We start from the raw sequence: 25,550 nt of genomic DNA, 5'->3' as shown, positions 1-25,550 counted from the left end.
TAGAACCTTTTGTGAATAGTATTATATCAGATACTAACATCCAAGGTATGCAATTCACTAAGGCTTTAAACTTGAAACTCCAACTGTTTGCAGATGACATACTCTTAACCTTGTCTAATACAAACTATTCCTTGCAAACACTATTTAACTCCATGAATACTTTTCAAAATATATCTGGACTACAGTTTAATAAAGACAAAACAAAAATGCTGCCTCTAAATTATAAAAAAAAAATAAGCAAAATGTTCTAATTATGTTGTAAAGGATGGCAGGCTCCATTATCTAGGAGTTTATTTATCAGAAGATTTTAATGAGATACCCTCATTTAACTCTAATACTGTTTTAAATAAAATTGAACTAGTGATGTCTAACTGGAACAAATATTTATTTACAATGGAAGACAGATTATTCCTGATTAAATCAATTGTATTACCCAAGATATTATATCTCATGCGGGTATTTTCTGTCCCTCAACCTAAGCACTTTATTCAAAAATATAATAAGATGATATTAAGCTTTATATGGTTTCCAAATAAACCTCAAATTGCTCTAAACAATCACTTGACGGACTGGGAGAATGGAGGAATAAACCTTCCAGATATAGAAACATATGGTCTCCCTTCCATTGTTAAAAGTATAACACTGTGGTTAAATCCATCCTACTTCCCTATATGAAAGCAAATAGATTTATAGATCTGCTTAGAATCCATACAGATTAAAAATCATGATCACTTGTCTATTTTACCAAACTTCTTTTATTGGACTCTTAAAATCTATTTCTTAGAAAATAAAAATGTTGAAATGTCATCACAATATATAAATCTCACTTTATCTATATTTAAAAAGTTTGTGAATAGGAATCCTAATATCAGTTCTTGTTTTTCTTACTTCTTCCCTTTGTCTTTACATTTAATAATCTTGAAACTTTTCAAATTCACAAGATGTATACTCTGAAAAAAAGGAATTTACTATTTTGGCATCAATTAATAGAACTAGGTAAGGTCCTATTTATTAAATAACTTATAGACAAATACAATATAGACAAAGATATGTGGTTAACTATACAATCCCCGAGACAATTTCTCATAAATAAAATCAAACTAATGCAAATTTCAGTTAGACATGACATACCTAAACTTATTGAATATATTTTATTTACCTCAAATCAGCCTTTTCAAGGAAATGGTTACTTATCTAACATTTACAAAATTATTAAGAAAACAAAAGTATACCACATAAAATCTTATTGGAACTGTTTTGCATCAGTAAATGGTCATTTTCCAACAGAAAATGACAAAATATCTATTCTTAAATCTTCAAAGCACGCCACATTATTGCTTCTCTTGGCAATTGTTTACCTGGAGATTTTTACACAGAAGTTTTTTTTATACTCCTCATAAATTAGCTTTGATGTTTGCAAATGAAGATCTATGTCGGAGATGTGAAATAAAACTGAAAGCCAACTGGCAGCATATTTTTTATGAATGTAAAAATCTTAAAGTATATTAGAATAATATTAATTACTTTTTTTCAAACTGTCTTCAATGATAACTTCTAACTAACAAAATCATTGGTTTTATTTAACTCCCCTATACCCAAATGTGTTCCAAAAAAAAGATTTTCTATTCTTTGGACTTTACTAGCCATTGCTCAAAAGATTATTACCATTGACTGGAAAAAGGTATATTCTCCTTCATTCAACGAATTCAAGAATCTCACTTTGTCAGTTGTTCAAATGGAAATCAATACTTTAAAGAACAGATCTAACAGAATCACCTCACACTACAATATCAGGTTGACAATAATGGAAATATTGGAGAAAATAGACAAAATGTTTCTTAACATGCTCTATTTAAGATTCAAAGATAAAGTGATTATTTATTCTGATTGGGCACCTATGTAAATAGTTTTATTGTATTTTGAAATGTTATTAATTTTTACTGTTTTATATTTCACTTCTTTCATTTTTCTTTTTTGTATTCATGATTTGTTATGCTTTGTATATTGTATTCTTCATTACTTGTTACATAATTGTTATATTACTGGAAAACTAGTAAAAAATATTAAAGATAAGAATCCGAAACTAAGACCTAACAATCAGAAGCAGATGCTAAATATTTCTCGTATATACTTAGAAAATTTCTAGAATAAAAACATTTACATTAGCAAGTATTTCCTGAAGGACACAGAGTCTGAAACTCACATGACTGCCATTATTTAATGACTGTCATCCACAACAAAATGCCAGAAAGCTGTACAATTTAAAAAAACAGACCAAAAATCTCCCAACTTTTTTTATTTAAGAATTTTGAGAAAAGCCAAAAATAACTGAGGACAAACAAACAAAAATGGACAAATTTTAAATTTAATTTCTTCCATCTATTTTTAACTAAGTAAACCACCTAGGCAAAGTAACCCTTTTCAGGGGTGACCCAAGATAACTATCTGAATGACTTGCTCAAAGTCATTCAATAGGCAAATGGACGAGAAAGTATTCAAATGTTATATTTTGACTACATGAAACAGTTCAATGACAGGTCAGACCCAAAGTTAACAGAACAAGTGTTACATTGACATACATTTTCTGAAAAAGAACAAGAAAAACTTTGAAATTCTCCGACATTACTGACTGTTTACAGATCTAAAATAAAGTAAAACAGAGTTGATCATCGCACACATACACACACACACACACACACACACACACACACACACACACACACACACACACACACATACACACACAAACATGCGCACGCACTCACACACATATGCACACACACACGCACACAGATTTGATTATCAATTACAGCCCCTTGCATGTCTGTGCATATCTCAGATATTTGTTTGCAATCAACAATTGAAGAAATGTGTGAATAATGAGCGAGAAGTGTATTTCAGCTTGCTGCTGTGAGAAATATATAATGCTACTAATTGTAAGCTCCAGCATTTCTCCCAACCTCTTAGCTTTGGAATCAGAGGCAAAGACCCAGAAACAGGAACAGATTTTAAATATTGGTCTTATATACTTAGAAAGTTGCTAATATAAAATGTTTTGTGTTATCAAGCATTTTTCTGAAGGTATGAAGTCAGACATTCATCTTTGCCATTGTTTAGTGACTATAGGACACAGTGCTTCACCAAAACCTTCCACAAGGAAAAGACCACAAACATGAGGGGAAAGAATCAGGAGCATCATTGCTACTTACTAGAGTATTGGTATCTGGCTAGGACCTCAATGTATCTGCCTCTTGTTACTATGATTTGAACTCCCATGCTGCTATATCCACTGCCTTTGAACTGTTGCACAAAGAGCAGCTAAAGATTTGAGTTGCAGGAAGTCAGGCTCATTGAATCAGATGCACAGAATGGTAATCATTTTTCTAATGTTTTATGGCCAGGCCAGGCCCTCAGTAATCACTGGGATCTAGGAAACTGTGGGATCTAGGCAACTGCTTAGGTCAACTTGTGCTGGATTTGGGCCACTCTTCATACTCCGGGAAATTGCCACTGAAAACTAAATACTGCCAGTCTCACTAATGTTGTTGTTGTGTCTTTCGGCTTTTCCCGGTTAGGGGTCGCCACAGCAGAACTCCGATCCACTAATGATTGGCAGTAGAATTTTACATGCCGAGTTGCCAGCCCTGACGCACAACCTTCAACGAAGGTACGCCCATTCACGCATGTCTCCACACAGAAGGCGCTCTAGCTGAGAATCAAACAGGACAACGTCTTACTTTGAGGTGACAATGCTACAGCAGCACCACCACTGCAGTGCTGCCAGTCTCACTAATAAAGATAGAAATTGGGGGAGATGTAGAAAAAGATACTCCCAGTGATCACAAGGATCACAAAGCCTTCATTTCAGAAACTAAACACCTGTGGCTAAGGTAGTCACCTATGCCCAAAATTAGGAAGCTTCAACTACAGGATAGGGCACTAACCATGTTACTGGCATTGTTCATGGTGAGGAGTGGATGAGGTAATAGAAACTTTCTGAATGTAATATAAGAAAGCCAAATTTCTTCACTCAGATACAGGAGACTTTTTTCCATTAGATACAAGTTGATTGTTCATCTGTTGGTGTTCTAAAAAGGGTTTATATGACTTCACTGAGTTTTCGGAACCTCGAAATTCATATGATCAAGACCATATCATAGAATTTCTGAGAACTCAAAATAAAAAAAAAAAATCTGCAGTTAAGCCCCTTGCACCCACCTCTTACAAATTATATATACCAACCTCTGAGATCACACTACAGTGGGGAAAAGGGTAATTATATACCTTTTAATGCAATAAAAACAAAGTAAAGGTTTATTAGAGATGATGGCTTCTTTAACTTTGAGTATGGGACACTTATGAACTTTAATGAATGTGTGTGTGTGTGTGTGTGTGTGTGTGTGTGTGTGTGTGTGTGTGTGTGTGTGTGTGTGTGTGTGTGTGTGTGTGTGTGTGTGTGTGATAGAGAGAGAAAGAAATCAAGATTGACAATGGCCAACCTCACTGTTATGAATTATATTGGTTATTATATGTCTTTGTGTAGAGGGAAAAAAGTATTAACGCAGTTTGCAGTTTAGCTTAAATTATTTCAGAATTTTTGTAAATACATGATGGTGATTAAGTGTGGCACTGGGCATCCTTGCATCAATAATGCCCTTCTCTCTCTCTCTCTCACTCTGTCTCTCATACACACACACACACACACACACACACACACACACACACACACACACACGTTCATCTTTTAAACCAAACTTTTAGGTATTTACATACATTTTGACTCTCATATTCATCAGATAATAATGAAAACACATAGAAACTCAACTTTTTCTATAGGGCCAAAGCTAACATGTCCAACTCTACAAGAAAACTCATTGCCTCCTTTATAAGCATGCTTGCTCTCCTATATTTTGCACCTTTTCAAATCAATATACATGTAACCCAGCTGGTAACTCTCTGCACACTCACCTTATGCAAAACTTGGAATTCCATTGCTTTAACAATCAAGTAAGAGCACACCTTAAAAGCCACTTAAAAACAATTCAGGTGTCACCTACTCAGCTGTTGAATCTGCAAATGCATATCAACTGGTTAATATCATACCCCTTTGCAATTCCCCTCCCCCTCCAATCATCCTTTCAATTAACTGTGTACCACAGTTACTAATTCACTATAGCCACATCTATCTATTACATGTCCAGATGCAACTCATCCATTACTACCCCTAAATATTTCTACTATCTGTACTTACTGTCTATCTGCTACAACTACTCAAAAAATAGACATAATCTGACAAGTGATAATGACAACACACTTTCTCATGATGCCATCCTTCTCTTCCACTCACTTCTGTGGAAATTTGTTAATTGTAGTATTATGCATTATTGTCTCTCTCTCTTATTATGTACATATAATGTACTAAAATTATGCTATTGTCTTTTTTCCCCTTACGACCGTACAATGTAATTGTGATTAATTTTCTAGTACTGAACAGGTGGTGAGAGATAATGTGGGGGTATATCCACAAATTGTCTATGATAGGAGGAAGAACCTCAAGGTATTGCTGGAAGCAGGGGTAAATATACCTAAGGTGAAATCGAGCAACAAAAATGTTAGTATGATTAAGTGCAGTCACTACTCCCAATGCCTTCCTATGTTGATAGGCAAGAAGTGCACTACTGCTAATAATGTTATTGCAATTAAGGGGCACTATGATTGCAATACACAACGCTTTGTTTGGGATGTCCTGGTTTTTAAATTGGCAAGACTGATAGAAGATTCAGAGACAGGGTCTATGAGCATTTAAATAACATTAAAAACCAGATGAACACAAATGCACTCTTTAAACAAGTGCGCCAGATTCCTGGACATTGGTTTAAATTTGTGATTTTGGAGCAAGTACTATTGAATGATATGGAGGGCCATAGACATTCGCACTTGAAAAACGCACGCTATATTCGCAACTATTCCTGAAGGTAGATTTGTGGCTGGGTTTAAATGAGCAGTTATCTATTGCGTGTTTGCTTAAGTTAAAAGCACTGCACAGATAACGTGTTTTCTTCTTGACATTTAATGTTGAATTTTATAAACAACACACAGTATAAAACATAAAATATTACATTACAGTTTTTACTTATGCATTTGTTTCTCATATTAATTTTAGTTTTAAAACTTAGCATATCTTTTTATTTAATTTAAATGTCTGTTTTAAGTCTTTTATGAATTAAAGGTTGCTATCAAGGGGTTGTCCCTTGTAAGGAGGCTTGGTAGTCACATGATGTAGTTGCATGATGGGGTTTCTTGAATTCTATTGGTCAACACAGTAATTTAAAGAGGAAGTTGTGTCATGTGTTTTATCTAATGAAGTCTTTAATTTGAAAGCAAACGTGCTCATGTATTCAAGTATTTTTAAATTAAAGGATTGTGTGTGTATTTCATTTACCCTATAGTTTGGATAATTTTGCTTCAGTGCACCACTTCTTTCCTAGTTTGTTTCTTTGCTTTTTTTTCTACTTCTAAAATGGTTGGTTTGAACTTTGATTTCCATTTTCTAATAACTGATTTTTTTGGTAGCCACCATAATTAAACAACGCAAGGACTTACTATGTCTAGACTATGCCAATTCTGTATCACAGATCAAAAAATTATTTCCTTAGTTAGACCGATTTGCTACCCAGTATTCTGATAGAGTAGACTGCAGGGAATTTTTAAAGTCTGACAACTCATTACACTCCCAAAAAATATGCTCCCAATTACCTCTTTCTTCCCCATCACACCAACAATATTTGCAATCTACTTAAGGAAAAATACCTATACAAACACTTCCAAGAAAAAATCCTTAATCTTCTAGATTGTGTAGCATATTTGGGAGCCATACATATAGCCTCCCATTTTCTCCTTGGAATTAATTATCCAGTCTCTTTTCCCAATCCTTTCTAACCTCCTCTGATTGAGTCCTATAGTTATCACAGAATATTTTGCATGCCCTATTAATTGTCCCTTTTTTAACAGCAACTTCTATTCTGGATTCTATTAAAAACTCCACTAGTGCTCATGTTTTACTTAGGCTCACCATATTCCTTTCTGTTTGCCTGTATAGTCTGATATCAGTCTTTGCTACGAAGAATCTTTAGCCCTATTGGCTGAATCTCCGTTCTCCATTCCTGTGTTGACTTAGTTCTTTGAATACTTTCTGCTACTCTATGAATATAATATTCTTTATTGCTATTGTTATTCTTCTTAAGGATCTGCATCCTAAATCCCAGTCTCTCCTTATTTCTTGAGTCCCCCTCCTCCATTTCATAATAATACCTTTCCACGTTGAATTATAGCTTTCTGCTTGTGCTGTGTATAGCAGCCTTAACTGCGTAGCTCTGAAATACCCCTTCAAATTAATTCCAAACCACCTTGTTCTATTGGAAGGATCAGTTTATCCCACTTAACTCATGGACACTTCCACTCCCAGATAAAATGCTTCAATTCTTTATTAATTGCTGTCCTCAACTTCTCCTCTGGTTGTAAAAATCTGACTGACCTGTGTATAAAACTAAAGGGACTAAAGACATTTTCAGTGCTTGTATCTTGCTATCCATATCCATAAAACAGAGCTTCCATTTTCTCAGTTTTTGTATTTTCTTTTGTTTAATCTCTTCCTATATATCCTTAGCTGCCATAACAGAATTGTTTTTAACCCATACTCCTAAATATTTAAATTTATCATGTCCCTATAAATATGGGTATAGTGGGTATATAGATTATCATTGTTCTTTTAAAAATTGATAGATATGGATCAATGCAGTTTTGTAGGGGGTAGGCAAATATCTGACAACATGAAATTGACATTCTTGAGGTAATATTAGGCACATCACTCAAAATCAAGGGCAAGTAAGAGGTATGCACAACAGTCACTCTTCTAAGTGTGTGTGTGTGTGTGTGTGTGTGTGTGTGTGTGTGTGTGTGTGTGTGTGTGTGTGTGTGTGTGTCAGAGACAGGTGTGCTCTTGCATGTGTATATATGCAGGCATACATGCACAAGTATTCACAAATGCAGCCTGATTCACAGCTATATGAAAAGGTGTAGGAAGAGAAAATATAACTCAAACCTCACAATAACCTTTTCTGACTCAGTGAGTATTTAAAAGAATTGTTATAATATTTTTGTAGGACTTAAACAGGAAAAAAAGATGTTAGTAAGAAACAGTAGCCAGAATGGCTGAATATATATTGACATTAGTGCCAATTAAATATTTCACTGGATTATACTAGAAAGTTGGTATTAAATGTTATATCTTATGCATGTTTTTTATTGCGAATGGGTAAAAAAATTATTTTTTAATAAAAAAATACACCACTGGAAGTGAAGTATGAATTCTGTATCCGTTTTCAGAAAGGAGATGAACATTCCCATTGTCAGCATGTTTTGAAGCACTGTTCCTATTGACTGAAGGAAATAGTTGTAAAGGAAAAGCTAGTAGCAGCTAGTAGCAGCTGAAATGTCTAGAGAGAAGGAACTGGTGAATAGAGAGATAAGTGCAAGGTTACAAAAACTGTGGGCGTGGAGACAAGCAAGACAAAAAGGGACAATGGCCATATCAGCAGCAGTAGCAGTCAGTAAAGCCATGGCAGGAAATTGAAAATTGGTCTTTGGATCTGTTTTCTTATGAAAAATAGTATACTTTAGCTTAGATCAAACTGCGTTTTTTTTTTTTTAGCTTAAAGCTCATTCCTAATGATGCATGTTAATATATTATGTGCTCAAACATTGCATTGTCTAATAGAAAAAAAAAGTCATAATGTTATATGAACACACGTCACACTCTTGGGGCACGCTACAGTTATAATGTTACATTAATGCACGCCACACTGTTGGGGAATGCTACAGTCATAATGTTGCATTAATACACGTCACACTCTTGAGTGATGCTGCAGTCATAATGTTACATTAATACTCGCACACTTGGGGAATGCTACAGCCATAATGTTACATTAATACACGTTGCACACTTGGGGAATACTACAGCCATAATGTTACATTAATACACATCGCACACTTGGGGAATGCTACAGTCATAATGTTACATTAATACTCGTCGCACATTTGGGGACTGCTACCGCCATAATATTACATTAATACTTGTCGCACACTTGGGGAATGCTACAGCCATAATGTTACATTAATACACATTACACTGCTGCGGTAGCATTGTCGCCTCACAGTAAGATGTTGTCCTGTTTGATTCTCAGCTAGAGCATCTTCTGTGTGGAGACATGCATGAATGGGCATACCTTTGTTGAAGGTTGTGCATCAGAGCTGGCAACTCGGCACGTAAAAATCTACTGCCAATCATTATCGGACCGGAGTTCCGCTGTGGCGACCCCTAACCGGGAAAAGCCAAAAGACACAACAACAACACTCTTGAGGAATGCTACAGCCATAATGTTACATTAATACACATCGCACACTAGGGGAATACTACAGCCATAATGTTACATTAATACACGTCGCACACTTGGGGAATGCTACAGCCACAATGTTACATTAATACTTGTCACACACTTGGGGGATGCTATAGCCATAATGTTACATTAATACACTTCCCACACTTGGGGAATGCTACAGCCATAATGTGACATTAATACACGTCCCACACTTGGGGAATGCTACAACCATAATGTTACATTAATACACGTCCCACACTTGGGGAATGCTACCGTCATAATGTTACATTAATACACGTCCCACACTTGGGGAATGCTACTGTCATAAGGTTACATTAATACACGTCCCACACTTGAGGAATGCTACAGTCATAATGTTACATTAATACACATCCCACACTTGGGGAATGCTACCGTCATAATGTTACATTAATACATGTCTCACACTTGAGGAATGCTACAGTCATAATGTTACATTAATACACATCGCACACTTGGAGAATGCTACTGTCATAATGTTACATTAATACACATCCCACACTTGGGGAATGCTACAGCCACAATGTTACATTAATACACATCCCACACTTGGGGAATGCTACCGTCACAATGTTACATTAATATACGTCCCACACTTGAGGAATGCTACAGTCATAATGCTACATTAATACACATCGCACACTTGGGGAATGCTACTGTCATAATGTTACATTAATACACGTCCCATACTTGGGAAATGCTACAGTCATAATGTTACATTAATACACATCGCACACTTGGAGAATGCTACCGTCATAATGTTACATTAATACACATCCCACACTTGGGGAATGCTACAGCCACAATGTTACATTAATACACGTCCCACACTTGAGGAATGCTACCGTCACAATGTTACATTAATATACGTCCCACACTTGAGGAATGCTACAGTCATAATGCTACATTAATACACATCGCACACTTGGGGAATGCTACCGTCATAATGTTACATTAATACACGTCCCACACTTGGGGAATGCTACAGTAATAATGTTACATTAGGGAATGCTTCAAGCACTCATGTCCTGAGCACTTTTGTAGCTCATGCAGGCTGCTGCTCATGCATGAACATGAGTATGAGTTCAAGCAAGCAGGAGGGAGTGGGAGGAGTATTTTTAGGCCTATGGATGGAGAGGGTGATTTTATGTTTAGGGAGTGCGTGAGGGATTTTAAGGCTAAGGACCAGGAGGTAGATTTTAGAGTTAAAGAGTGGGAAGGGAGTTTCAAGGTTAGGAAGTGGTAAGGACGTTTTACAGTTAGGTAGTGGGAAGGGAGTTTTAAGTTTAGAAAGTGGTAAGGATGTTTTACAGTTAGGTAGTGGGAAGGGAATTTTAGGCATACCTCTTAACCTCTGATCATTAAAAATCATAGCACTGACCTTTAAAAATCATAGCAGGGGGTTTGAAAGAGGAGAACTTTTTTACTTTTCACACTTTAAAGTCTTTGTAACCAGGACTCTGTATAGTCAATGACAAGTAATGTTTGTTTAGGTTTAGTTTATTTATTTAATAAGTTATGTACTTCCAAGTGGTTCCGACTTTATAAGGAACATCTGTGAATCTAAGAGGCTAAACATGAGGGCCAAAGTCATAGCACTGTGCATATATTATAGCAGTTGAGAGATATGGTTTTAGGTTTAGGGAGCAGGAAGGGAGTTTTAATTTTAGGGAGTGGTAGGTGAATTATACAGTTTATAAGTTGTCAGGTAAATTAAGTTTAGGGAGCAATCAGGGACTTCTAGGTTAAGGAGGAGGAGGAGTAGTGGAGGTTTAGGGTAAGGTAGTGTGGATTCCATTTATGAACTGGGTGGGAGTTTTAGGGCTACAATTTAGGTTCTGGTTAGACGGTACAGTTTTATAGGGTCAGATGTTGGGAGGGCTATCGATAAAAGGGAGACTGGTCTAATGAGAGTTTGAGCACTTGCTTTTTTGAGCAAGTGGCAGCGAAAAAGTGTGTGATGAGCTATAAGTACATGAGCACCTGTAGCAATGCCACACTCTTGCACCCCTAAATATACTAACTCCTACGTTACAACTTCAGAGGAAGGGGTATACTTCTTCACTTGTAAGGCTCAGTATCTTTCGGGTTAGTGCTGCCACAAGTTTTGAAGCTGGTGTATGTTAAACTTCTTACAGGGCTATAAATGCACATAGTTAATGTGGTTTCAGACTAAATAGATGCCCCTGTCTGTGGCATTATTTAAAATGGTGGACTTAAGTATTTTTTACATCAGTTCACAGTGGACTAACAGCCTGACAGTTCTGAAATGATACAATGCCCTCCCACTGGGCAGAAAATTGTGCCGTGGAAGCAGTTATATTAAAAATAAACAATAAAAAAAGCAGATGGCATTTTATTTTTCTCATGACTAATAGCATATTATCTACTAAATCTTTTAAATTATCTTTTAATTTTTTGATACGGATTACTGGTTTTAAAAAGAGAAGAATAATTTCTGAGCTGTCAGGCTGTCACTTTGAAAGGACAGTCACTCAAGAAAGCAAATGTGCCTATTTCAGAAACTATGGTTAGTACAGATAGCTTACTGATTGCATTTTCATTAAGTCTGTGGTCCATATCAATGTCTCTTAGCTATAGTCTCATTTTACTTGGTGCAACCTCTAGGTATTGTATTTCTCTTTAAGTACTCCAAATTTGTATATCTTGTATAACTGTTTATAGCCTCTGGTAAGTATGCCATTCAGGAAAGTGTTTTATAACTGCATATGAATGTAGAATAAAACTATATAAAAATAAAATGCATTCATTCATATATTACTGAACTGAGTATTATCTGTATGCTCTTAATATTAAAAGTAACAGCAAACAATATTACATGCAAACTGTGCAGAATAACTGCATTGTATACCCTCATCATTACTGTGGTCAGGAATCAAGTTCTCTATTATACTGTTATAAAATACCCTGTAGATAAACAAATACATATTTTTATTTTATTTAACATTTGTTTACCAGGAATGTCTAACTGGGACAGTACCCATTTTCAGCAGAGTCCTGGGAAGCGACACTACAGATGCATGTCTTTGGAATGTGGGAGGAAACCAAAGCACCTGGAGAAAACCCACAGCAAATGTGCAGACCCCACACATTAGGCACCCCAGCTGAAAATTGAACCAGAGAACCTCTTGCTGTGAGGTGACAACACTAACTGCTGCACTACTGCACCACTGTACATTCAATAAGTATAAAATATTATCAATTTATTCCTGACTGCTTTGTTTTATACAGTGTCATAATGATTAGTCACATGCTTTCATGAAATGGTACTGTCAACATAGTTTGCCTTATCATAATTTTCTCAGTTGCTAATAAACACATGCTGAAAACAATGGGAAACCAAAACATATTTTTAGCCATTCTCTTGGCATAAGCATAAGCTTTTATAATCAAGAGTATGCCCTGTTACTAAGAACATGTATACAATACTCTAAATTTTACATAAAAATATGTAAACCTTTACATGAAAGATTGATTGTTTCACATGTCCATTTTACATATTACACTATTTGAACATACAGCATGTACCTTTAACCAAAATTTTAAGCATAGTTTTAAAATAATCAGTGACACACTGGTATCTGTTATAAACTACTATAATTCATATAACATTACTATGTTCCTGGAAACAGACTAATGCTTTCCTATATTAAGTTTTGTTTTATAATTTTACTTTTGAACTCATCAATAATTTGATCTTTCTGAATAACAGTTCTGGTGCTTTGACAATACATTTTCCTATTTAGTGACCTATGTGCATTTCTTAACCTAATCAGTCCCCCATATACTCATTCATATACTTATGCACATACGCATATAGTTACACTACTTTTACACAAGAAAATGAAATGGAACTATCTCATAGATAAGGCATGACAGTATATGAATCTGCTTTTCAGAATTATTTAGGGGAAAATGTAGAAATTTTCAATTATATCAGGATTGCACTGATAGATGGAAGAACTGTAGCACTGCAATTTCAATTCTTTTCATTGACACATAACCACAATTTAACCTGATGCCTTCTAAATTCAGAAAATGTTAACTTTTGTACTGTAAAATCACACCATGTAAACCTAGCAATAGTATAATGAGAACATCCACACAACATAATTATAAATGCACACATTTATACATTAATTTGAACATGGCTGATTGAACCTGCTAGCTAAGAGCTGCTAGCATATATTTGGTACATTTTATCTAGCCTTACATGGCTTACTTTGCATATTGCTTATTACATATCAATAGATTTAATTTCTTTTACATTTTTTTTATTTTTACTGGCATTTCTCTCTGTGTTACGAAAATATGTTTTCTCAAGAATAATAATTACCAGTGTCACCAAAAGGACCCCCCTCCATACTTCTAAAGAAAACTGTCATGTTACCTTATTGTTGGATCCCATTTGTGCCTGCATCTTCTCAGTCCTAAAATGTGTCACCAAATTCTGTTGGGGAAATAAAAATATTAAGAAACAACACTATGACTATATATATATATATATATATATATATATATATATATATATATATATATATATATATATATATATATATATATATATATATATATATATATAGATTCACTTCATAATCTCGAAATGCTGAAATCTCAAATTTCAGTTTTTCTAGACCATGAAATCAAATCCACACAACACCGAAACACCAAAACTGCGAAGCCCAAAATCACGAAATTCAAAACACCTAAAACACAGCACACACCAGACCACACATATACCTAAACACCCACATCACAACATAAATAAACAAAACAACACACATCCACAAACCTACAACACAAATAAGCAGGGAGACAAGCATCTCTGCACCTCCCCCATGCAGGGGGCTGTGCCCCCATCCCCCACTTATATATACTAACTCCGAGATCGCACAAACAATAAACAAAAACAAACACACACACACACACACACACACACACACACACACACACACACACACACACACACACACACGCACACACACACGCACACACACACACACACACACACACACACATTCTACAGTCCTTCACACACACATCACATATATCAGGACACTCACATACACTCAAACTCCCACCCAACACTCTTACAAAACACTCACTTACCTGACATAACACCTAAATCCACACATGGCACAGCACACCATCCACATACAATCCCAGACATTACGTAGCGTAAAACCATAACCGCAAATTCAAGATATTCGAATTCGCGATTATGCACTTTCGCTATTTTCACACTTCGACCTTATGGTCTTGAGTTGCTGAAATTTAACATTTAAGTATTTCGAGATCATAAAGTGTTTCTATATATATATATCTATCTATATATATATATATATATATATATATATATATATATATATATAAAAGGCAGACAGCATTTTATTTCTCTCATGACTAATAACATTTTATCTGCTATATCTTTTATACTACCCTTTAAAATTCATTTCTTTATAGATTTGTTTTTTTTTTTGCAAAAAAAGGAAGTTTCATTTTATAACTGTCAGACTGTCAGTCTGCATGAATGCTTAGCTAACAATATGAACATTTAAACTTTTATTAGAAATCTTAGCAGGCTAGGCTTATCTTATCTTAAGATTTTCTGATTATTACAAAGTTGTCACTTATTTTTTATTGGATATTCATACATTTTCTAATAAATAATCAAAATGTCATTCTTTTATCAGATGTTCTTTTGCAAAGTCTGTTCTTAGTCAGTATGGATAGTATTCCTAGACATTGCAAGAATGCAAAAAAGCTATCTGTACTATCTATATATTTCCATAGCAATGATGCGATTCATAGAGGCCACTTATGCTGATACATATGGCTGTTAATATGTGTAAGCAGATGATGTTATAATGAGATACAAATGAGAAATTATGTAAAATGGTATATGCAAATGAGACCTTCTTCAGCCTATTTGTGATTCATAATCAAAGTTTTGCATGTTTCTATGATATCCGCAGATTCATTATAAAAGGCAGAGTTTTGCCTGATCTATATACTTTGCAATCTATGATGATGCTATGTGTTGTTTGCCTTGGCTGCACTAAAGCTGCATGTGCCCAGTGGTGCTTGCTGGCCAAGAAGGTGGAGATAACTGCAGAGAATATTTGTTTATTTATTTACTGGCATTTGTTTACCGGGATGGTCTACTGGGCCATTAAGAGCCCATTTTCAGTGGAGGCCCAGGGAGAAAAGCTCCACAATAAACATGAATGTAGACAAGCATTTAACAATTAGTTAAAGTAATGTAAAACTTAATTTTTATCAATTAGTTGCAAGTAATACAAACTTAATTTAGAGAGAGAGAGACACACGAAATGTAAGTAAACAAGGCTGATGTTATACAAAATGTCTGCCAAAAGAACAATTAGGAACAATTAGGAATAACATTTTATAATTCTGGCAATTATAAGTGGAAGATATTTTAAGACTCTTAGTGAGTATGTATGGCTCATACAGAGGTACTAGAGGGATGCATGGCCTTCCTGTGGCTGTTACAAAGATATGTATAGCCCCTCACTGCACCTGACACAGAGATCTTCCAGGGATAGACTGGGGTACATTGGGTATCTCATAGACTCCTGCCTCGAGGACACTTCAGCACATCCTGGATGCATTTTTGTCATATGTGGACATGCCACTAGTTGCCATCCACCCCCACATTGTCCGCAATATCCCCAAATCACAGTTTTTAAGAGTTTGTAGAATATGTTCCTCAGGTGTTGAATGTAAGACACAGGAACTTTATTTGGTTAAAAGATTTTATGACAGGGGGTATAATTATAAGGAAGTTATGACCACTCAAGACTCTGTCCAAGAAGTTGATAGAACAGAGTTGTTGCAGTATAAAAAACATAAATTCAGGAAAGATGTTTTCAGGCTGGTGACTGGTTGTGGTAGTTATATGGGGTGTTTCAAGTGTCATCCACAAACACTGGGGCATCCTTATGGCAGAATAAAAAATATCTGAGTTAGTTCCTGCGCATTGTTTATTTTCTTACAGAAAAAGAAAAACTATTGGTAATTATAAGAAAGGTGTTAGACATAAAATAGACAGACAGAGAACAATAGATTGCATATCTGGTTGCCAATCATGTGGACATTGTTCTGCATATAAGTATGCTTTAAAAACAAAACAATTTACCTCTAGGATAACCCCCAACATTTTTCATAGCCTTTGTTTTGGTACATGCTGTTCTGACTGGGTAGTTTATTTAGCTACTTGTACATGTTCAACTTTTTATGTAGGACAGATGTCTAATGCATTATCTAAACATGTCCAGAAACATTCTTCTGCTATGTTTAATTTCACTGTTATTGAAAGGATTAATCTAGCTTCATGTAATAAGTTATATACTGGCATGGTATCCTGAATAATAAGGAATATTTCTGGATAGTGAGATTGAGGGCTTTATTTTCATCGGGGGCTCAATGAAGTGATGTTGTCTCTTTAAATGGGTGGTGATTGTCTAATGGTTTTCTATTACTTGCATATTTAAATGTGGCATTGTTGTTTGGAACTTTTGGAACTTTAACACTGATGGAGGCATGGAGTTGCCAAAACCAATCTGTTCCTTAATGAAATAATATTAAATAAATGGTTTTGCTGATTTGAAGTGCTGGCTGCTGTTTTTTGGATATCCACTGGAGCTATGGTTCAAGATATCAGTGAGAAATCCAAGTGGAGCTTCTGAAGAGAATTACAACCTAGCCCTCTCCCAAACCTGTCATTTTAGGTGCCTGGATGAGTGTAGTGGTGCCCTTCAGTATGACCTAAGTACAGCATGCGGGATGTTTTCTGTATGTTGCATTCTGCACAACTGTCTGTTGGGGGAATGAGCCATGTTGTCACTGCAGCTCTGTTTCAGTACAATTATGACTAAAGTTGACCAGCCAGCAGCAGTAGTAAAATACACCATGTGGCAGGCTCATGCATGGCATACAGCTACATAAGTCAAGAGGCTGTGTCTAGTCCTGAACTAAGAGCAATAACAATCAGGTTAGTGTTTCCTTTCTTAGAAAAAAATACTGAGTAAAATTGATGCATGCAATGATATTTCTAAGGGTTGTGCTATGTGGTACATGGTCTACTGTCACTGTTTATCTGACATTTCCTCTCATCTTTAAATAACATTTGTTTTATGTTAGAACAGGTGTTCATATTATTGTTTGTAAATGTCATGCCTGAGCTCACTGACTCCATTTCAGTGATGCTGTAAGGCATCATTTTAGTAATAACCATATTTTTAATTGTTTTGCACACTACATTCTAGTGAGGTGGTGTTGCTAAGTATGCATATACTGAAAGTCCCAAAGTGGTGCAATTAGTAAAAAGTGTTACTTCAGTATGCAATGAGTTCATACCTTGCATGTGAATGAAAATGTATCATATTTTTTTTTTATATTATGCAATATTTCCTTCATTTGACCTACATTGTCTGTTAAAATACTACAGATCAGATTACTTTATTTTATCATACACAATGGTTTGTGACCTCAAGATAAATATTGTCATTTGTGCAGTGGTGAGGGTGAAGTGACAACAGTGATTATTTACATGGCAGGATACTCATTTTCATCTTTCATTTTTTATTAGCGTTTCCCTGAATACTTATGTATTACTACTTTTAAGTTGTAGGTATTTGCCAGCTGTAACAATGATAATGCATAAAGCATTCATGGTGTTAGTCACTACAATCTTATATTATGACTTAACAGCTTTCTTTCACAGTTCCATGAGATTTTAAGCAATACCTTTAGGGGAATGAAATGCATACATTTGAAAAGTGTCCTAAGTTTTCACTTCTTTTTGTGTGTATTTTTTTTTTTGTTTTTACTTAATGTGGTAACTTATTCCCTCCAAGCTAAACACTGATGTGTTTATGAAGCTAAAATTGTAAGCAACAGAAATGTCTCACTTGAATCACAGTAAGTCAAGGTCATATGTGTCATACATACCTCCTAATGACAGGGTAAGTAATGGTGCAAGTGATTTTGAAGAGGGAATGTCATGAGAGCAGGATGGTGAGTTGGTCTGATGTCATGACCTACTTGATGTAGGTGATCCTGCAGACACTAATTTGAAAGTGCTGCAGGACCGGGACTGGACTTTAAATGAGAAGTTCTGCTAGGTGCAAATGAACACTAAAACAGCCTGCATAAAATCTGTTGTGCCTGCTCCCCCCCCCCTCAATTAGAGTACTTTCTTGAGAAGCACTTGCAGACTCAAGTGATCTACCCCAATGTGTGTGGACAGTACCATGTTCTTTTCCCATTACAAGCTGAGTCTGGTAAGTCCTAACTAGTGTATGAAAGGAGGAGCCCATGGATGCTTGATACTATGCATCAGTGTGATCATGGCAGCATTCCTATTCACTGCCATTTCTATGCAATGCTGGGAATCCTCAACATGTACCCTGAAAGACTCTGACCATTTCCAGTAGACTCTCTGTGGCAGTGATCTGAACCCTAATAATGGCATAACACATTTGCTGCTGTGCAACCAAAGCTTTACATGTTTCATGGAGCAAATGTGACAAATTCCTGCATTTGCACCACTTTGTAAAAGTGTCCCTGTGAATACCGTTTCTTCTGAATTTCTGCCATCATATGGAAAGTGTTCATCTGACTTTGGAGATACTGGTGTAGAGGTGCAGGGGTTTCCTTCCTGTATGAATGTGAGTGTAATGCCAGCATGTGGTTGACTTTGTGATGCACTGTCACTTCCTGCAGAGTTACTAACATGTTATGAGGTGTGAGATCCTGCTGTTAAATTTAATGACTGTGTTTCAGCCTTTCCTCAGACTGACTCATATATATGTTATGATGATCATCATCATCATCTGATACTGGCAGGTCTAGTGATGGCAGCACCTGTGAAGGCACAAGGTCATACTCCGAGCTGACCTGACAAAGAGATCAAAATTATACTAAACCTTCTGAATGAATCGTAAATGGATAACATCCAGGCTTTTGTGAAAGGGTCATACTAGAAAAAAATAAATATGTGGCAGGAGTTGGGTAAACACCTATCACCCCTATCAGAGATCACCTGCTGTGGCCCCCAGTGTTGTCACAGGTCCCATGATCTATAGAAGTGTAGGTCTAACTACTGGCTTAGAGGGTAGACCGGGTGATGGTGAGAAGGCCAGAATTCTGTAGCATTTCTTTCTTTTATTTAATTTAGTTTTAATCATATCAAACATATATTTAAAAAAACAAACCATAAAAATGTTGCATAATGGAAGACATTTACTAACAGAAATGTGTAACTGCAAGTATATATCTATATGTAGTAATATTTATTTATTTTGTATTTATTTATTTAACATTTATTTGCTAGGAAAGTCGGACTTGGGACAAAGCCAATTTTCAGTGGAGATCTGGGCAGAAATGCTCCAGACGCATGTCTTTGTAACATCTAATAACACAAAAGAAAGCATCCAAATATCTGTATACAGAACTGCATCTGCATAGAAATATGGAATGTTTTATATGAATATAAATGCATATTTATGAGTAGTGATATACCTGTAAGTATTCATATACAGTATGTCTGTAAAATATTGCTGTACATCTGCAGTAGTATTCTTTTACTTGTCCAGAATGGGGGAATAGAAATAGTGAAAGAAGAAAGATGTGAGTAGAGCAGATGTGACAATTAGACTTAGAATAAAGAAAGTGACACCCTTTCTGAACTAAATGTTTACCACCTTATATCCTAGGAGAAAGAAGGGATATCCAGGAGGAAGAAGGTAAGGAGAGAAGAGAAGGAGGAAGAACTAAACCTATCCTAATAAAGAAGGTGATAAATCCAAAAAAAAAAACAAAAATACAGGACTCAACAAATAAAATAATTTTATTATGGATTATTATGGGACAGGCCTTTAAGTGTAGAAGAATGTTTGAAGAAATTTGGCACTCTAATTCTAAAAATACTATGACCTTTTAATGAACCACTGAAATATACACATATATCCTAGAGGAAACTTAAAAAAAAAATAGAGGGGTCAGAAAGGACAGACAGAAATCAAGAGAGAAGGTGCGTTCAAATGTGGGGAATATGCTCATATACACATGTATGTATGTATGTAACACAACAATGTATACATTAAAAGAGTAGGCATCTCAATAGAGAGTGAGTATTATGCAAATCGTGATACAAATGGTATATTTATTTAGCTGTAAATAATGTCGTGTAAGCATTTTATGTCGGAAAAGAAAAAGAAAAATTAAAAAGAAGGATATGATTATTATTAAATGAAAAAAATAAAAATAAGATAAAGATGACTTCTATACAAATTGAAAATTGATTGTCTGTTGTTGTTTTTTGTTTTTTTGGTTTTAGAAAAAAAGGATATAAGAGGGGACAATGGGACCCTCAAAAAAGATATAGAGTTACTGTGGCAATTACATTTTAAGAGCATAGCCACCACCAGGTCTAAATGATGTCATTGTTAAAAAACCTGTGTTAAAATGAGAGAGTAAGTTGTTGTATGTTGCTTAACAGTCCAAAACCTTAGGTCTCTCAACATTGAGCTATTTTATAAGTATACCCATTTAAAATTAAAAAATTATATGTATTTTAAACATATTTATGATCATTAATATTTAAAACTCAAACTGCAGCTTTATTTCCTCATAGTGCTTTTACAGTGGTTTTGATTCTTGCAATTATTTTTCATGTATATAAATGTATTTGTGCACAAACAAAAAATATTTTCATTGCCACATAATTTAATTTATAGTAGAATTTAACTTATTAACCCAGAGTACCTTCTCAGGGCGCCTTAGTGCTTACATCCGAGTGCTCTGTGAGGCACTTGAAAATGTAAGCTGTTTCACCCAAGTGCCTTCCACAAGCGCCAGTAAATTCACAGTCCCTTTTTAGCTCCACTGTTAGAAATTAAGTTGAAAAGGTACCTGAACTTTGTCAGGTACCTACTCAACTTCATTTTAATGGTGGAGTAATATCATGTTTGCATTCTACATTTTGGAGAAAATCGGCTTGCAGATAGCAAGCTGATTCTATATGTTTTCCCTGAAGCAAGTGGTGGTAGCCACTTGGATTCTTGCAATCCAAGCCGCCGCTTGCCAAACAACTCCACCCCCAGACCTAACTTTCATTGTTCTGTGATCATCTCTATAAGTGTTATTGTGATAGTTTAAATCAATCATTCCTTTTTTCCAATTTTCATTTTGCAGAAATTCAGACAGAAATTAATTTTGTGCTATATATCTTGAGTGTCGGATACACGCAGTGTTTATTCTTAGTTTTGGTACTAACCAAAGCATTCACCTGTGTTTGAGTTAGACAGGCAACATGACTGAAGAAAAACCATATAAAGCAGAGTTTGATAAGAGTGGATGGGCATCTTGTAAAAAATGTAAGGACAATATTTCTAAGGATGTTCTCAGGATGGCTATCATGGTAAAGGTATGATAAACAGTGCAGGCACGAGCATACATTATCGCTGCTAATTATACTTGATGCATATACTTTTTTCATGGAGGTTTGAAATACGGAGATTTTCAATGTGTTCAAGTTAAGTGTTTAGTGACAGTTTAACAGAAGTTTAATTACATTGTAAGCCTTGCAAGACTGAAAATCAGGCCCTTTTATGTGTGGACCTCTTTCAATACTGAGATTCCTATTTCACATTATAATTGTGCTGTCATTGGTTAACTACTGACTGAATCACCTCAAGTCACATCTAACATGAGAGGGGGGGTTTAACATCAAGTCTTTCTTTGGAGGTAATGGGGTTTCAGGTATGTGCGGTACTGTCAAGTTTATTGTGTGGATTACACGATTAATATTATTTAATATTGTAATTTATCCTCCCTTTCATTCAGTAGTAGTATGTGGTTGCAGCATAGTATGAGGAAATGAAAGGGCCGTACTTGACTTTGCAGCTGTTGACATACTTTTGTGTATTTGTGTGTGTGTGTGTGTATATGTCTATAATGGGTAGCGCTTTTCAAAACGTGATTGTCTGAATTGGGGTTACCACGCGATGTCAAGCCAACATCTTATAACCAGAAAGAAATTAAACTTTTAATTTGTTTTGTACAAGATGTGCAGCTCTTTGTTAGGCAACTACTTGTACATTTTTACAGGACTAAGTCTTTGCTTGCTAGTGTAATGGTGCCGTCAAAGTGTATAGATTAGACTTGTGACCTCTTTTATATGTGCTTTCTTATGTCTGATTATTGGGTAGGATTTCATGCCTGTTACAGATGCTTTGTGTTATCTTACGTGCATTTGCTAGCTTGGAAGCTGAGAGAATCATTGTCAATAGCAAGTTATGACGTGTGTGTTTACTATTCAGATGCTCTCTATAGTGTGGACATAGCTCTGAGACTTGCATCACCAAAATGAGGAACACCAGCCCCCATAATGTGGAACAAATTGGGAAAATGTGGAACACATACTGACAGCTTACTAAGAGTTTCATCTAGGAAGGTCATAGGATGGTTAAAATATGCTGGTCTTACTTATAAAATGGATCATTTAATGAATTAATCATGGTTATCAGTTGGTTTCTAACACAAAATGTGTGACTGACCTTTTCAGTGTGAAACTTCTAGCATCATGAACTTTGTAAGACCCCAGATGAGGTATACTTCAGAAGTATGAGTGTGGTATTTAATTTAAATCACCCCATTTTTAGATGCATTTTCTTTTGTAGAACATGCATATAGGTTTTGTTTGTTTATGGTTTTAATTTCTGTATTTTATACTGTTTTAGAACAAATATTAATGTCTGTAGATGGAAATTGTTTGCCTCTTATTTAAATTGAAGTCTAGTATAATGATTGCTGTTAGTACATTGGCTTACAGAGCTGATAGAACATGTCCACAAAAGTGATCTAATATGTAATAACATTAAAATCATATAAAATAAAATGTGCTGTGTTTGCTATCCAAAAGAAGCGGATGAAAGAGGGGTCTGTCTTGTGATCGAGCAGTATTTGCTTAGGTTTGAAGCTTTATATAAAATAATTTTCTTGGGTGGCGAAAGCCAGGGTACATTTTTGGCTAGGCTTATATAGGCCCTAGGGCCAATAGCCTAGTACCTACCTATGAACCTATGAGTGACTGTTCAGAGCAGCACAAGTGCATTGACCACATTATTCTGTCTTGTGCTTTGCACATAACCATTGTCGTTGGAGGTAGGGTTAGGCACTGTCCGAACTGATAATTGCAAAAATAAGAATTTAGTGATGATGGTCCTATGTTGTTTATTTTAATTACAGCATTTTGAGCTCTTTTTATCTTGGCTTTTGTTTGTGTTTTTCAGTTGTATTGGTTGCATTTGCTCATAACTTTGTATAGGTTACTGCCGCCGTTCCAGATGTCCATAGTGGAGACATTGCTTAGTGCATTGCAAGACTTGCTGGACAAACAGTGACCCCACTCCTGTATAAGTCAGCACTCTCTTTTTTTTTTCATTAAAATAACAGGATGTGGCATTCCGTGCCCTCCTCCCCAGACCCACCTATCCAAAGCAGGGCTGCCTTAGAAAAAAATAAAGAACTGCCTTTCAGAATTGTCTATGTTTCTGATATTCTAGTTTTGCTGATTTAATTATTTAGTCATTTCCTTATATTTCCATCTGGATAAGTCATCCTACCTCCCTGAACCATGGTTTCCCATTTTTGGATGGTGGCTGTTGCAGTCATGCCACTGAACCTGTAAATGCGAGAAACCTGGACCAACTAAAATAGTGGTTGGGGGGGCAAAAGCCAGAAAATAGGGAGTGTTTTGAATGGTTTGGGAGGTTGGCTTAATGATTAAGGTGTTTAACTTACAGATACAAGGTACAGAGTTTGATTCTGACATGCACTCATTGGCTAGGCTTAAAATAACCCAGTAGGGCAGTTACCTGGTACTAACCAATGAAACTAAATGTAGCTTTTATTGAATATAATGCCCCTATTTGTATGTATATGTCCAGACATGTGCAACAACTGGAATGCCAACAGATATACCCTACTAAAAGGATGGTCAGACACAAAACCTTGTGACTGTACTCTGTATCCTACAGACTGCTATGAGGTAGTGTGTGTTTGGTATATAAGGCAACTTTTGACCCATTACCAACAGATTTACTACATGTCAGCAAATCTCTTTGGATGCCTACTTTATGGGCTTTATTGAAAAGCTCTCATTTTTTGATGTCTAGAAAGCATGGACCTTCTAAGTGTGCTTTTGGCAATCAAAAAAGTTAGGAATCACTACAAGAGGTGCATATTTTGTCTCTGTCTAAGGCTAGCTCATAATACTGGGATTGCTGGTACCAACACTTCAGTCTTGTGATGTATAGTTATTGTAGGGTAAAGTTCAAAGCTTTTATTAATATACATTGCTGTACAATGTTGAAGGGAGCTCAGTGCTGGGACTAGCCACATGACTTGTTTTGTAGTCCTAAGTAAGGGCATAAAAGGCAATTCTGTAAGAATAGCTACACATAGAACTGCATAGCCCCAAGAATAATGTTTTTTTATTCCTCAACTGACCATCCAGCCTTAACCCATGACTGCTCTGTCAACCCACTCATTCCAGGCAACAGCCCTATTGTCCATCTGGACCCCTTGTTACTTATGGTAAGAATCGAGTTAGCCTGGACTAAGAGCCATCATCTGTGCAGTATGGATTGGGATTTTTGTTTTAAGCCCTAGGATTACCTGCATATAGTTATACTGGGCTGACATAATAAGCATACTCACCAGCACCTCCATGTAATCTGCATTTTCTACTGAGGGGGGAAATGTTTCCTTTTGGTTCTTGTGCATATGTGGACTTTAATTTTCCTGTTTGGTCTCAAATTAAAAGGCCAGCGTAGTGCACCTTGAGTACTGCAGTCTTGTGAATATAAATTTTCTTTCTTTTTTTTCATAAGTGGTCACATGACAAATGTTTCATTTTGGTGCTTGTGCATACTTGACAGGACTAGTTTTGTAAATTTCACTGGAACTCTGAACTCTAATTTCAAGAATCTGGTAACTAAACAGAAAAATGAGTCTAAACATTAG

The sequence above is a fragment of the Protopterus annectens genome, chromosome 1.part0 (genome assembly GCF_019279795.1).
Source record: "Protopterus annectens isolate FY-2018-M chromosome 1.part0, PAN1.0, whole genome shotgun sequence".
NCBI lineage: Eukaryota > Metazoa > Chordata > Ceratodontiformes > Protopteridae > Protopterus > Protopterus annectens.
The sequence above is the reverse complement of the archived record's forward strand: the minus strand, read 5'-3'. Positions refer to the sequence as shown.